We start from the raw sequence: 14,005 nt of genomic DNA, 5'->3' as shown, positions 1-14,005 counted from the left end.
GCAATGTATTCAGCCTCAGCTGTAGAGAGAGATACTGAATTTTGTTTCTTGCTTAGTCAAGATACTAAGCAGTACCTAGTAGAAACATCCACCATAGGTAGATTTTCTATCATCAATATTTTCTATCCAGTCTGCATTAGTATATCCGGCAATTTGTACAGAAGTATCATGTGAATACCATAGTCCTAAGTTCACAGAACTTGCGACATATCTGATTATCCATTTAACAACAATTAAATGTGATTCCTTAGGATTAGATTGATATTTACCACATATTCCAACACTAAAAGCAATATCAGGTCTACTAGCAGTTACGTATAGAAGACTACCAATCATACTTCGATATAGATGAGAGTCTACACTTTTACCTGATTGATCCTGTGAGAGTTTAAGAGTCGTACTCATTGGAGTCTCAAAATTTTTTTCATTCTCAAACTCAATTCTTTTTACAAGATTCAAGGCATATTTGGTCTATAAGATGAATATTATCTTCAAGTTGTTTAACTTGTAATCTAAGGAAATAGTTTACTTCACCAACCATACTCATTTCAAACTTGAATTTTATTAGATCTGTAAACTCAATAGATAAGTTAGTGCATGTAGATCCATAAATGATATCGTCAACATAGATCTGAACTATCAGTATATGATTGTTATATTTCTTGACGAATAAGGTTTTATCAACACTACGTATAATAAAATTATGACTAAGTAAAAATTTAGTCAGTTTTACGTACCATGCCTTGGGAACTTGTTTCAAACCATAAAGTGCCTTTTTAAGACGGTACACATGATTTGGAAGTTTGGGATCTTCAAAATTCTTTAGTTGTTCAACATATACTTCCTCATGCAAATCACCGTTTAAAAACGTACTTTTAACATCCATTTGATAAATTTTAAATTTTTTATAGCATACAATCAAAATGAATAATCTTATGGATTCAAGGCGCATAACTGGTGCAAAGGTTTCATCATAATCAATACCTTCTATTTGAGTGTACCAATGTATAATCAGTTGAGCCTTATTTTTATAATATTGCCCATTTCATCAGTTTTATTCTTAAAAATTCATTTGGTTCTAATTACTTGTTTATTAGTAGGTCTGGAAACCAAGTAATATACATCATTTCTAACAAATTGATTTAATTCTTCTTGCATGACAATTATCCAACTTTCATCAGCAAGTGCTTCATTTACATTGGCCAGTTCAATTTAGGAAGTAATGCAGACATAATTACAAATATTTCTAGTTGTCTTCTTGTTTGAACACCAGTACGAGGGTTACCGAGTATTTGATTAGTTGGATGGTCTTTGACTAATTTTATTTCAGTATTCACTAGTTTAGATGAAGAGTTAGGTATATCAATCACATTAACTTCATCATCACCTTGATTAGGATTGAGTGTGATTTGTTGATCATCAATCACTGTATTTATAGATTCCTAAATCACCCCAGTTCTTTTATTAAGAACTTGATATGCCCGATTATTTAGTGCATAGCCTAAAAATATTCCTTCATCGCTCTTAACTTCGAATTTTTCTAAATTTTCTCGATCGCGTAATATAAAACATTTGCTTCCAAAAGTTTGAAAGTATTTAACTATGGGCTTTTTATTAAAACATAATTCATAAGCTATTTTGTTTTTAACATTTCTAATATAAACATGATTTATAATATAGCATACAGTACTAATAGCTTCAACCCATAAATATTTTGGTAGATTCATGCTATTTAGCATTACACTGGCCATTTCTTATAGAATTCTATTTTTTCTTTCAACAATTCCATTTTGTTAAGGTGTTTTAGGAGCAGAGAATTCATGCGATATACCATGATCATTACAGTACTTCTCAAAATTGTTATTCTCAAATTCAGTGTCATGATCACTTCTAATTTTGACCACAGATATCTCTTTTTCAATCTGGATATGTTTTAAAAAAATTTCTAACTTCATCAAGAGTATTTGATTTTTCTCTTAAAAAGGCTACCCATGTATATCTGGTGTAGTCATCAACAATGATCAGAAAATACTTCTTTTCACCTCTACTCTCCGTTCTAGTTGGTCCTACTAAATCCATGTGGAGTAGTTCTAGAGGTTTGGTCGTGGCTAAGGAGTTCTCTTTCTTATGACTACTCCTAATCTGCTTGCTAATTTAACATGTGCCACAGACTTTTTCTATCTTTTTTAGCGAGGGTAAGGCACGTAAGTGATCTCATTTTCTCAATTTATATAGATCTCTATAGTTCACATGTCTAAGACGTTTATGCCATAGTTCAATCTCATCTGTTTGGACCATGTAACATGAATGGTTTGATGAGCAAGAATTATCAATTATATAGCAACAATTTTCAGATGTCCTACGATCATTAAATATTACACTACCTTTCTCATTCATTATCTTATATTCGTGATCAGAAAATTTCACACTGTGCTTATTATCACAGATTTGAGATATACTCAAAAGATTATGTTTTAATCCTTCAACATAAAGCACATTTTCAAAGAGAGGTAAGTTAGGAAGTTGTCATTACCTTGGCCTATTATTTTACAATTGCTACCATCTCTGAAAGTGACTGTGCCACCATTTACTTCTTTGATATTCATGAATACCGCATTGTCACCTATCATGTGTCTAGAACATCCACTATACAAGTACCATCTTGAGTGGCTTATGGCTTTGAAAGTTGTGTGGGAAATAAGACACTTAACCTTTGGAACCCATTTTATTACGGTTCTAGGTTTAGGAGTATCTCTTGATTTTTGTTGTATTTGGGAGTTAGGATTTCTCCTTTTTTTATTAACTCCAATTTCTTCTGAGTTGGATTTCATAAGCTCTTTAAGCGAGTCCACAATTTTTTCAACTAAAGATGATTTATTATTCCTTTAATGTTTATAGCTGAAGATATTATTGTTTATTTTAGAGACTTGAAAAGGTTTTGAATTTTTGAAATCATTACGATTCGATTCTCTTAAAGTCTTTCCTTTAGAGTTCAAGGATTCTCCTCTTACAAAGATAGGAGTAAAATCCTTGGTTTTCAAAGAATTGTCTTTAATATAACCCAGACCAGACTTGTCACCACATCATCTCGATGAGGTTAATAATTTTTCAAGCTTTTGGTCACTAAGGGCATTTTTCCAAGTGTCCTTTAAACTCAGAAGGGAAGAAACTTCAAGTTTTAGTTTCTCATTTTCTGTTTTGAGTTTTTGCAATTCAGAAGATTTAAAACCTAAATCTAATTTTGTTTTTTCAAAATAATCAGAAAAATGAGATTTCTCTAAAACTATCTTTTCAAGTTATTCTTTCAGTTTAGCATATTTTTCTTTTTGAATTTTTAATTTGACAACTCTCTCTGTATAGGGCTTGTAGGCATCTTGAAGATCGTCTTCATTTTCATTTTCATAGTCACTTCTGAGATTTTCATAGTCAAAGATATTACAACTATTTGAAGAAGTGACTCTGGCAATTGTCATAAAGGTTTTTAGCTCATTTGCATTTTCTTGGTCTGATTCATCAGACTCAGAAATACTTTCAGAATCAGATGATTCATCCCAAGTAGTTATCATGCCCTTTCTTTTAGATTTATCCTTTTTAGGACATTTATTAGCCAAGTGCCCATATTCATGATAGTTAAAACATTAACTATCCTTTATTTTAAATTTTTAAGAATTAGATTTTCCTTTTCTTTTATCAGATGGTTTTTAAAAATCTGTTCTTTTCTTGTTTTTAAAATTTTATAAAATTTCTTAGCTAACGTTGTCATATCATCTTTATTTTCTTTAACATCAGAATTAGTTTCTTTTAAAACAAATTTAGAAGATTTAAGAGCAATGAACTTAGCTTTAGGAGCCTTAAAATTCAACTTATAAGTTTGAAGAGAACCAACTAAGCCCTCAACCTTCATAATATCAGTATCCTTTAACTCCTGTATAGCAGTAACCTTAGAATTGAACCTATCAGGAAGAGATCGCAGTATTTTTGTGCAAACCTTGCTTTAAGGGATTACATCTCCTAGACCTCACATGGAATTTACTATGTCATTTAGTTTAGTATAGAAGTCCATGAAAGATTCATTTTCTTCCATACGTATCTCCTTAAATTTGGTTGTGAGGATTTGTATTTTTGATTTCTTAACAATAGTTGTTCCTTCATGTATCATTTCAAGAATGTCCCATGTTTGCTTAGCTGTATTACATGAAATAATTATTTTGAATTTATCAAGCGATAGAGCGCAAGTTATTGCATTTAAGGCTTTAACATTAACATTGCTTTCACTTTTCTGACCAGCAGTGTATAAATAAAATGCAGTTTCTCTCATAAATTTGGTTCCATCCTCGGCTACTACTTCAATCATAGGAGGTTTCCATTTAATCACAGTGGCTTGCCACACACTTTCATATAAGGATTTAAGAAAAATCCTCATTTTGTCTTTCCAGTATGAATAATTAGAGCTATCAAAAAGAGGTGGCCTGGTAATAGATAAACTGTCGAAATTTGACATTATAAAGCTCTGGATCTTAACTCAAAGAGGTTAATCCAAAAATAAATAAAATAGAGCAACCTACTTTGATACCACTTGAAAAGGAGAGCTTAAGAAGTCCTAGAGAAGGTGAACAGGTGTTGAGGGTTAAATATTGGATATTATCCCCCATTTATATCTTGGTTTTATGAACATAATACTGCTTAATGTCCTATTTTACTCATGTTTGTATTGCAAGGTGAATTTAAGAGCTTGGATTGAAAAATGTGCCAAAAGCATGGATTTGATGCTCAAAGATCACCAAGGCAAAGAATGGATCTTAAGACACAAATATTGAAGATTTCAAGGTCCCAAGATTCAAGAAAACCAAGTGGAGAAGGAAAGAAGTCGAAAGAACAAATGTCTATTCACATTGACTGTGTCATCTATCATCATTCGATAACATCGAAGACACATTCGATGACAATGAACACGAGTCGATGACATCGAATTTATAAAAGAAAATTAAGTTAGTGGCTGGACAAATTGAAGACATTTTTCAATGATTCGAGGACTTGTTCGATGACTCGAAGCCTTACTCGATGACATCAAATTTTCTATGGATTTTTGCAAAAGTCACTAGATTGTTTTGGACGCATTATCAATTTCTCGAACAATGTTCAATGATATTGAAGACACCTTCGAAGACATCGAAGGTAGGGTCGATGACATAGAAGATTATGCAATCCGGACGTAGTTACACAGCGCAGAAAAAGCACGTATAGAAGTCACCTTCGATGACATCGAAGGCAGTTCAATGTCTTTGAACCACTTATGCAGAGTTGTGCCGAATTACGCAGAGTGCTTTTCCAAGAAGGTGAAAAAGGAGGTGTTGCACAACTATAAATAGGAGTCCCCAGGGCATCCCTAGGCATCTATTTAGAGTTGGGAGGAGCGAAGCACAAGGGCGGAGAGCCGTCACCAAGCATTTTTCTTCTTTCTTCCTTAGTTTTTCATGCTTTCTTCTAAGGTTTTAGATCCAATCATGTCTATGGTTGGCTAAACCTCTTAGCTAGGGCTAAGAGGTGAAGCTTATAGCGTGAAGGGATGTTTCTATTGCTTTGATTCATGTTTATGTTGAACTCACTTTGATTCCAGTTTGATATTAAAGGAATACTTTTAGTTTTTAATGGTTTATTGTGACTCAAATTACATTAGATCTACAATAGCTTTGAGTATCTTCTTTTCATGCTTTAAGATTGTGAAATTAGGAAATCCTGTTGTTCACCATTGTCCCTTGGGCATGGTTGGGTGATTGAATCCCTTCTAACCTTCACAATTCTCCTATGTTTGGTTGTGGGATTGGTATATCCTATTATGAGTCATTGTCTCTTGGGCATAGTTTTGTGATGGAATCACTTCCAATCCTCACAACTCTCATCCATTAAGAATTAGGTCAAAGGAAGTTTAGATTTGGTTTTATTGAGATATCTTCCAACTAAATAAGATAAGACTCTAATTCCAATTGTGTCCTTGAATCAAGTAATAGATATCCCTGATTGCTATAAGTGGATCCTTGGAACCCCTAGTTCCCACCTTTAAATTATTAAGTTTCTAATTACACACTTTACAATTACTCCCTTTAATTCCATATTTAGATTTATATCTTCATCTAGTTCTGCTTCTAGTTGCTTTTAGAATACATACGAGATTAGTCCCTGTGGATTCGACCTCGGTCTCACTGAGATTATTACTACATCGAGACCCTACACTTGGGGTTGTGAACAAGTTTTTGGCGTCATTGTTGGAGATTAACGGCTGCGTTTTTCTGAGATTAACTAGTTTTGGAATTAGTTTAAGATTATGGTTTTTCTACTTTATATTTTTAGGATAAGAGTTTTTTCTGAATTATTTTAGAAACTAACTTAGCTTTCTATTTCTAGGTTTAGAAACTTTCCTTTTCTGTTTTTAGAAACTAATTTACTTTCTTTTTCTATTTTTAAAAACTAGGTTGCTTTCTTAGGTTTTTTTTTTTTTTTGTTTTTTTTAAAAACTAATTCACTTTCCTTTTTCTTTTGCGGGATCCCAATATAGAAACTTCTAATTTGGTAACTTCTTTCTAAATAAACTCTCTTTCTATTTCTAGATTACTATTTCCCTCTTTCTTTTTAGGGTTAGGTTAGATTCTGAAATAGAGGGCTGAGAGTATTTCATGCCCAAATAGGTCTGTGACAACACTTGACATCTCTTGACTGAAGGAGGATTGGTTGAGGGGTTATATATCTATCACAGGATTAGACACCACTTATGATCTACAGAGTCAACTGAAGTTATGACTGCCAATCAACCGGCCAATCAACCTCCAAATCCACCTCAACCTAGGGTTAAGGAAATCCAGGATGAGAATGAGGTGCATCAAGCACCCTCGCCTCGTACTTTATGAAATTATTTACAACCAACGGGTGTGAGCACACCTTCAAGCATGGTTTTTCTAAAAAACACAGGACATATGGATATCAAGCCAAGGGTGATCCAACTCATTCCAAAATTTCATGGACTTAAATATGAAAATCCATATTTACACATGAAAGAGTTTGATGAGATCATAGCCACTTTATATTTTTTGAACGTCTCTGAGGACACGGTTAGGCTGAAACTCTTTCCCTTCTCCTTGAAAGAGAAAGCTAAGACTTGGTTACATTCACTACATCCACGATCTATTAACAGATGGAATGACATGAGAAGGGAGTTGATTAAGAAAATTTTCCCATATCATAAAATGAACGCCCTTAGAAAATCAATTATGAACTTCGCCCAAAAGGAAGATAAAACATTCTTCCAGTGTTGGGAGCGGTTCAAGGATCTTGTCAATTCATGCCCACAACATGGTTTTAAAACTTGGTGAATAACAAGTTTTTTTATATAATGGGTTGACTTCTTCCATGCATCACATGGTCGAGAAAATGTGCAGTGGAGAATTCATGAACAAAGAGGTCGATGATGTGTGGGATTATTTCTGATAAGCTTACTAAAAACATACAATCATGGGACATCTCCCCAAAATCAAGCACCATATCTAGGCCTACTCAATCAAAGAAGAGGGACGGACTTTATCTTCTGAAAGAAAATGATATAAATGCTAAAGTGGCTAATCTCACAAGAAAAGTCGAGGCCATGGAATTAAAGAAGGATAAGGCTACGTAAACTATTTGTGGTATTTGTGTTTGCAACATTCACACAACCGAAAATTGTCCAACAATACCTACCTGTCAAGAGGTACTGAATGAGCAATCTAATGCTGTGAATAATTATCAAAGACCTTTCAGTGGATCTACTTCAAATACATATAATCTTAGTTGGAGAAATCATCCAAACTTCAGTTGGAGGAATGGACAAACTGCTTCTCCTCAAGGATTTCCTAATCAAATTATAAATCAAGGGAAACCTCAAGAGGATCAGATTCTAAAGCATCTTCAAAATCAACAGCATTTCAATCAGGGTATGTTACAAGCCTTTCAAGACCTTACAAAGGCCATACAACGGCTTGAGATAAAAAAATGTGATTGGGGAAAAAGGAAGCCTTCCAGCTCAATCTCTTCCCAATCCAAAATAGCAATATGAAGTTAGCAACCCAAGCTCTTCAAATCAAATGGAGTAGGCTAAGTCTATCACCATTCTTAGGAGTGGAAAAATAATTGACAAATCTATTCCGGTAAGGGCTGAAAAGTCTAAGGACACGAAAATAGATGAAACCGATAGACCTAGTAACACTCCACATGAGTTAAAACCAGAACCTCAAGACAAGCCGATTGCTCCATTTCCCCAATGGTTGATTGTGCCAAAACCTCTTTCTAACTCTAAGGATATTTTAGAGGTGCTTAAACAAGTGAAGGTCAACATTCCTCTACTAGATGTTGTTAAATAAATACCTTCATATGTCAAATTTCTGAAAGACTTATGTATGACTAAGAGACGGCGAAATATTCAAAAGAAAATCCTTTTAACAAAAAAAGTGAGTGTCATCCTAAAGAAAGATGTGCCATAAAAGTACAAAGATCTCGGTAGCCCAACCATCACTTATATAATTGAGAATTACCAGATTGAGCACGCACTTCTTGACTTAGGAGCGAGCATAATTCTGATCCCATACTCAGTATACAAACAACTGGGTTTAGGTGAATTAAAACTCACCCGAACTACATTACAACTTCCTGATCACTCAGTTCGTGTACCGAGAGGGATAATTGAGGATGTGTTGGTCCAGGTTGACAAATTCTACTACCCAGTAGATTTTATCATCCTAGATACTCAACCCATCATAGACATGAGCACTCAAATTCCCGTCATCCTTAGTTGCCCATTCCTTGCCATATCAAATGCAATAATTAATTGTAGGAATGAAGTCATGAATTTATCTTTTGGGAATATGACATTGGAACTCAATATCTTTTTCAATATGAGCAAATAGGCAGAGAATGATGATGATGCCCATGATATTAACTTGACTGATTCTTTCGTGGAAGATATAACACTACTGACCTTATCCTCTGACTCTCTAGAGACGTGTCTGGCCCATTTCCTTGATTTAGATGATGATATGATTAGGGAGATGGGAACCATACTTGAATGCTATGCTGGTACTTAAAGTTAACCAGTGGAGGCCACAAATTGAAAAATTACCCGAAACTGATGTAGTGCCTCTACTGTCTAGGCACAGAAGCTTGACCTAAAACCTATGTCATCTGAATTAAAATATGTCTATTTAGGTCAAGATGTGGCTGATGATTTCTTCCCACCTTGAGAAAGAACAAGAGAGTATGCTTATCTCCACTCTCATTGAGCACAAAGGAGCCCTTGGATGGTCGATTGCGGATCCCAAGGGAATTGACCATTTGATTTGTACTTACCACATTTATCTATAAGATAATGCGAAGACCTCTCGGCAACCACAACATAGATTAAATCCAAATATGAAGGAAGTGGCTAAGGCCAAGGTACTTAAGCTATTGGATGTGGGTATCATATACCCTATATCCGATAGTCAACGGGTGAGTCCAACTCAGGTGGTTCCTAAGAAATTCGGAATTACCATCGTCACCAATGCCAACAATGAACTCGTGCCAGCTAGAGTCACTATTGGTTGGAGAATATGCATTAACTACAAGAAATTGAATACCATCATGAGGAAGGACCATTTTCCTTTGCCCTTTATTGATCAAAATTTGGAAAGGCTAGCTGGTCACTCATATTATTGCTTTCATGACGAGTATTTAGGATACAACCAGATAGAGATAGCCCTTGAAAATCAGGAAAAGACCACATTCACATGTCCCTTTGGTACATTTGCTTACCGAATGATGTCATTTGAACTGTGTAATGTTCCCACCACTTTTCAGCGATGCATAATGAGTATTTTTTCTGACATGGTAGGGCAATATTTAGAGGTCTTCATAGACGACTTCTCTGTTTTTGGTGCATCCTTCAACGATTATTTGGAGAATCTTAAAATTTTGCTAAAGTGATGTGAGGAAAAGAATTTGGTACTAAATTGGGAGAAGTATCACTTCATGGTTTATAAGGGAATTGTCCTTGGACATGTAATCTCGTCCAAGGGAATTGAGATAGATAAGACTAAGATTAATCTTATCTCTAACTTACCTCCACTCAAGAACATACGAGACATGCGATCCTTCCTAGGACACGCTGGATTTTATAGATGATTCATAAAGAACTTTAGTCACCTCTCTCATCCTTTATGCAATCTACTTCAAAAGGATGTACCATACGAGTGGACTGAGCAATGCTAGGAAGCTTTTTCTAAGCTCAAGGGCATGTTAACCACTACACCTATCATGCAACCACCCGAATGGAACCTTCCTTTTCAAATTATGTGTGATGCATCTGACTATGTTCTTGAAGTAGTTTTACACCAGAGAAAAGAAAAAAAGCCCTACGTTATTCATTACGCAAGTAGAATTCTAAATCTCACCCAAGTGAACTACTCTACTACGGAAAAGGAACTCTTAGCGTAGTGTTCACTTTGGACAAATTTAGGTCCTATTTGATTGGATCCAAGATCATCATCTACACTGATCATGCGACACTCAAGTATCTTCTTTCTAAGAATGATGTTAAGCCCCGCTTAATAAGATGGATCCTCCTACTCTAAGAATTTGATTTGGAAATAAAAGATAAAAAGGGAGTAGAGAACGTAGTGGCTGACCATCTTTCCTGCGTTGATCTCTCTGATTCCCTTGAGACGATGCATATAAATGACATGTTTCATGCTGAACAATTGTTCAAAGTCTCCCATTCACCTTGGTTTGCGGATATTGCTAATTATCTTGCTACAGGTTTCATGCCAACACATTGGACTGCGTAAGATAAGAAAAACTCTTCACCGAGGTACACAAATTCTTTTAGGATGACCCATATTTGTTTAAATATTGCCCAGACCAAATATTAAGGAGATGTGTGTTAGACAATGAACACCAAAGTATCATCTCCTTTTGTCATTCTCAGGCCTGTGGTGGTCACTTTTCTGTCAAAAAGACCACAACCAAAATTCTACAGTGCGGCCTTTACTGGCCCACTGTGTTTAAGGACACTTATGAATTTTGCAAAGCTTGTGAGCGTTTTCAGAAATTAGGAGCATTGTCCCGTCGAAATATGAATCCTTTGAACCCCATTCTAATCATTAAATCATTGATTACTGGGGCATCAATTTCATAAGACCATTTCCTCAATCTTTTGGAAATTTATATATTTTGCTAGTGGTAGACTATGTCACTAAATGGGTCGAAGTGATCCCATGTCAGAACAATGATTATCAAATGGTCATTAAATTCTTAAAAGAGAACATCATTTTCCCATTTGGAATACCTCAAGCCATCATTAGTGATGAAGGTTTACATTTTTGTGATAAGCCATTTGCGAACTTAATGAAGAAATATGGCATCTCCCATAAATTGAGCACTCCATGCCACCCACAAACAAGTGGGCAAGCTAAGATTTCCAATAGAAAAATTAAACATATTTTAGAAAAAATGTTTAACCCTGACTGGAAGGATTGGTCAATTCATTTGACCGATGCTTTATGGGCTTACCGTACTGCATTTAAGATCCCTATTGGAATATCTTCCTTTAAACTTTTCTATGAGAAGGCCTGCCACTTGCCTGTGAGTTGGAACGTAGGGCTTACTGGGCTATTAAAATTTTGAACTTCAATTTGGATAACGTTGGCTCACTGCCCAAACTTCAATTAAATGAACTTGAAGAGATCTGGAATGATGCGTACGAGAACTTAAGAATTTACAAGGACAGGATAAAGGTTTTTCTTGACCAACAGATTCTTCGAAAATCATTCACACCAGGTCAGAAGGTCCTTTTATATAATTCTCGGTTACATCTTTTTCTAGATAAACTCCGATCTCATTGGACCGGCCCTTTAACTATGCTAATGTTTATCCTCATGGGGCCGTTGAGATTAAGAATCCAAACAATGGCAATATTTTCAAAGTGAATGGACATCAATTAAAGCCATTTATTGAGAAATTTGATTCAGAGGACATGTCCATACCTCTGATTGATCCTGTTTACCAGGATTGACCTCCTAGTCTGACGGAGGTATAGCTAAGATAGTTATTTTCCGCTGTTTAGGATAGTTTGTTTTCCACTATTCAGGATAGTTTGCTTTCTGCCATTTTAGGATAGTTTGGTTTTTGTTGGTTTAACTCTCGTGTTAACCCATCTTCACACCAAGATCATTAGAAAAGCCTCAAAATTTCTTCTTTAAGTATTAGCTTTCCATCACTTCCCTTTTCTTTTCATTACCTCTTTTGTATTACATACTTATTTCTTTTACACTAAGGACAACGTAGATTTTTTAGTTGGGGATGGGGGATTAGGTAAATTAAATAGTGTTTTCTCAATTTGGAGTAAAAATTTTGAAAATTTTCAATGTTTCAAGTTGAAATTTGTTTGAGAAGCGATGAATTTTGTACTTAAGAATGCTTTGAGTATGATAAGATAGAGACAGAATTTTGGATTGTTGGAGTTTGATCATTTAAGTAATCTATCACCTACGTTCTTGCACTCAATTGATTAAGAAGAAGTTTGAATATCATGTTAATCGAAATCACAAGACACATTCAATTTGTCTTCTGTAAGACATACTAAAAGTGATGATTGTTAGTATGTGAATCATTGATAGATGGTGAGAATCGAGTCTGAATAATTTTATCCACCTTAAAAGAAGAAAAGAACCAGTTAAAAAAGCAAGAGATTGACAACAAAGGTCATGTATCATGAAAAAGAATGAAAATTTTGGAAAAGAATGCAAAAATAAAAAGAATGAATAGAAATTGACCGTCAATATAAAATCAAAAACTGGAAAAGGACGGAGAAGGGGATAAGTTCGGAATCAGTACTTGAGTTTCAAACCAGTCTTGAAGTGATGAGAGTGGCTAACATGATGAATTGATAACATTCATACGGGAAGTAAGTTTATTTTCACTATGCACATTGAAAAACTTGATATGCAAATTATGCTTCGATTTAAAGGACAAAGTACTTATTTGATTGGTTGCTTATGTGATTTGGTTCTAAGTTTTCAAAATCTCACTCTCGTATCTTATTTCTACCCATTCATACTTGAGTGCACAAAAGATTGTTTTCCTAAAGAGGTTTTGGACATTAAACATTGAAATTTATTTCACGCATACTTTGCTCGGGACTAACAAAATGTTGGTTGGGGATTGTGTTGAGGATCAAATATTGTATATTATCCCCTATTTATATCTTGTTTTATGAACATGATACTACTTAATGTCCTATTTTACTCATGTTTGTGTTGCGTGGTGAATTTAAGAGCTTAGATTGGAAAAGGTGCTTAAAGTATGAATTTGATGCTCAAAGATCATCAAGGCAAAGAATAGATCTTAGGAGATAAAGATTGAAGATTCAAGGTCCCAAGATTCAAGAAAACCAAGTGGAGAAGGAAAGAAATCAAAAGAACAAGTGCAAAATTCACATTGACTGTGTCATCCACTACAAGATAAGGGGGCTTTAGCCTCGGTTCAAAACCGTGGCTAAAAAGGTTAAAAACTGAGGCTAAAACCTTTAGCCTCAATTTTGCCTCAATTATCCAAACCGAGGTTGAAACCCCCGTGGCTAAAGGCTTTAGCCTAAGTTTTAGCAACCGAGGCTAAAATGACTTTTATAGCCTCAGTTCTTCAAGTGAAGCTAAAAGAATCTTTTTAGCTTCAGTTTTCTCGAAATGAGGCTAAATCAAAATTTTAGCCTCAATTGTTTCCAACTGAGACTAAATCCAAATTTTAGCCTCAGTTACCTCCAATTGAAGCTAAATCTATTTTTAACCTCGGTTTTCAACAACCGAGGCTAAAGCCTTTAGCCATGGGAGTTGTAGTCTCAGTTTAGGTAACTGAGGCAAAACTGAGACTATAGATAAATTTAGCCTTTGTTGGCATCAACTGAGGCTAAATCTAGTTTCTATTAACAAAAGCTAACAATATTATAATCAACCAA

General features: G+C 34.8%; 1 non-coding gene across 1 annotated transcript; it reads right to left on the bottom strand.

The window, feature by feature from the left end:
- Positions 1 to 7,244: 7,244 nt before the first annotated feature.
- On the bottom strand, positions 7,245 to 7,351 carry LOC131238319 (small nucleolar RNA R71). The gene has a single exon (XR_009167722.1). It is a non-coding gene; the product is annotated as a small nucleolar RNA R71 (small nucleolar RNA).
- Positions 7,352 to 14,005: the final 6,654 nt, after the last annotated feature.

This window comes from Magnolia sinica, chromosome 2 (assembly GCF_029962835.1).
Source record: "Magnolia sinica isolate HGM2019 chromosome 2, MsV1, whole genome shotgun sequence".
Taxonomy (NCBI): domain Eukaryota; kingdom Viridiplantae; phylum Streptophyta; class Magnoliopsida; order Magnoliales; family Magnoliaceae; genus Magnolia; species Magnolia sinica.
Note: the sequence above shows the minus strand (reverse complement) of the source record. Positions and strands in the feature narration are given on the sequence as shown.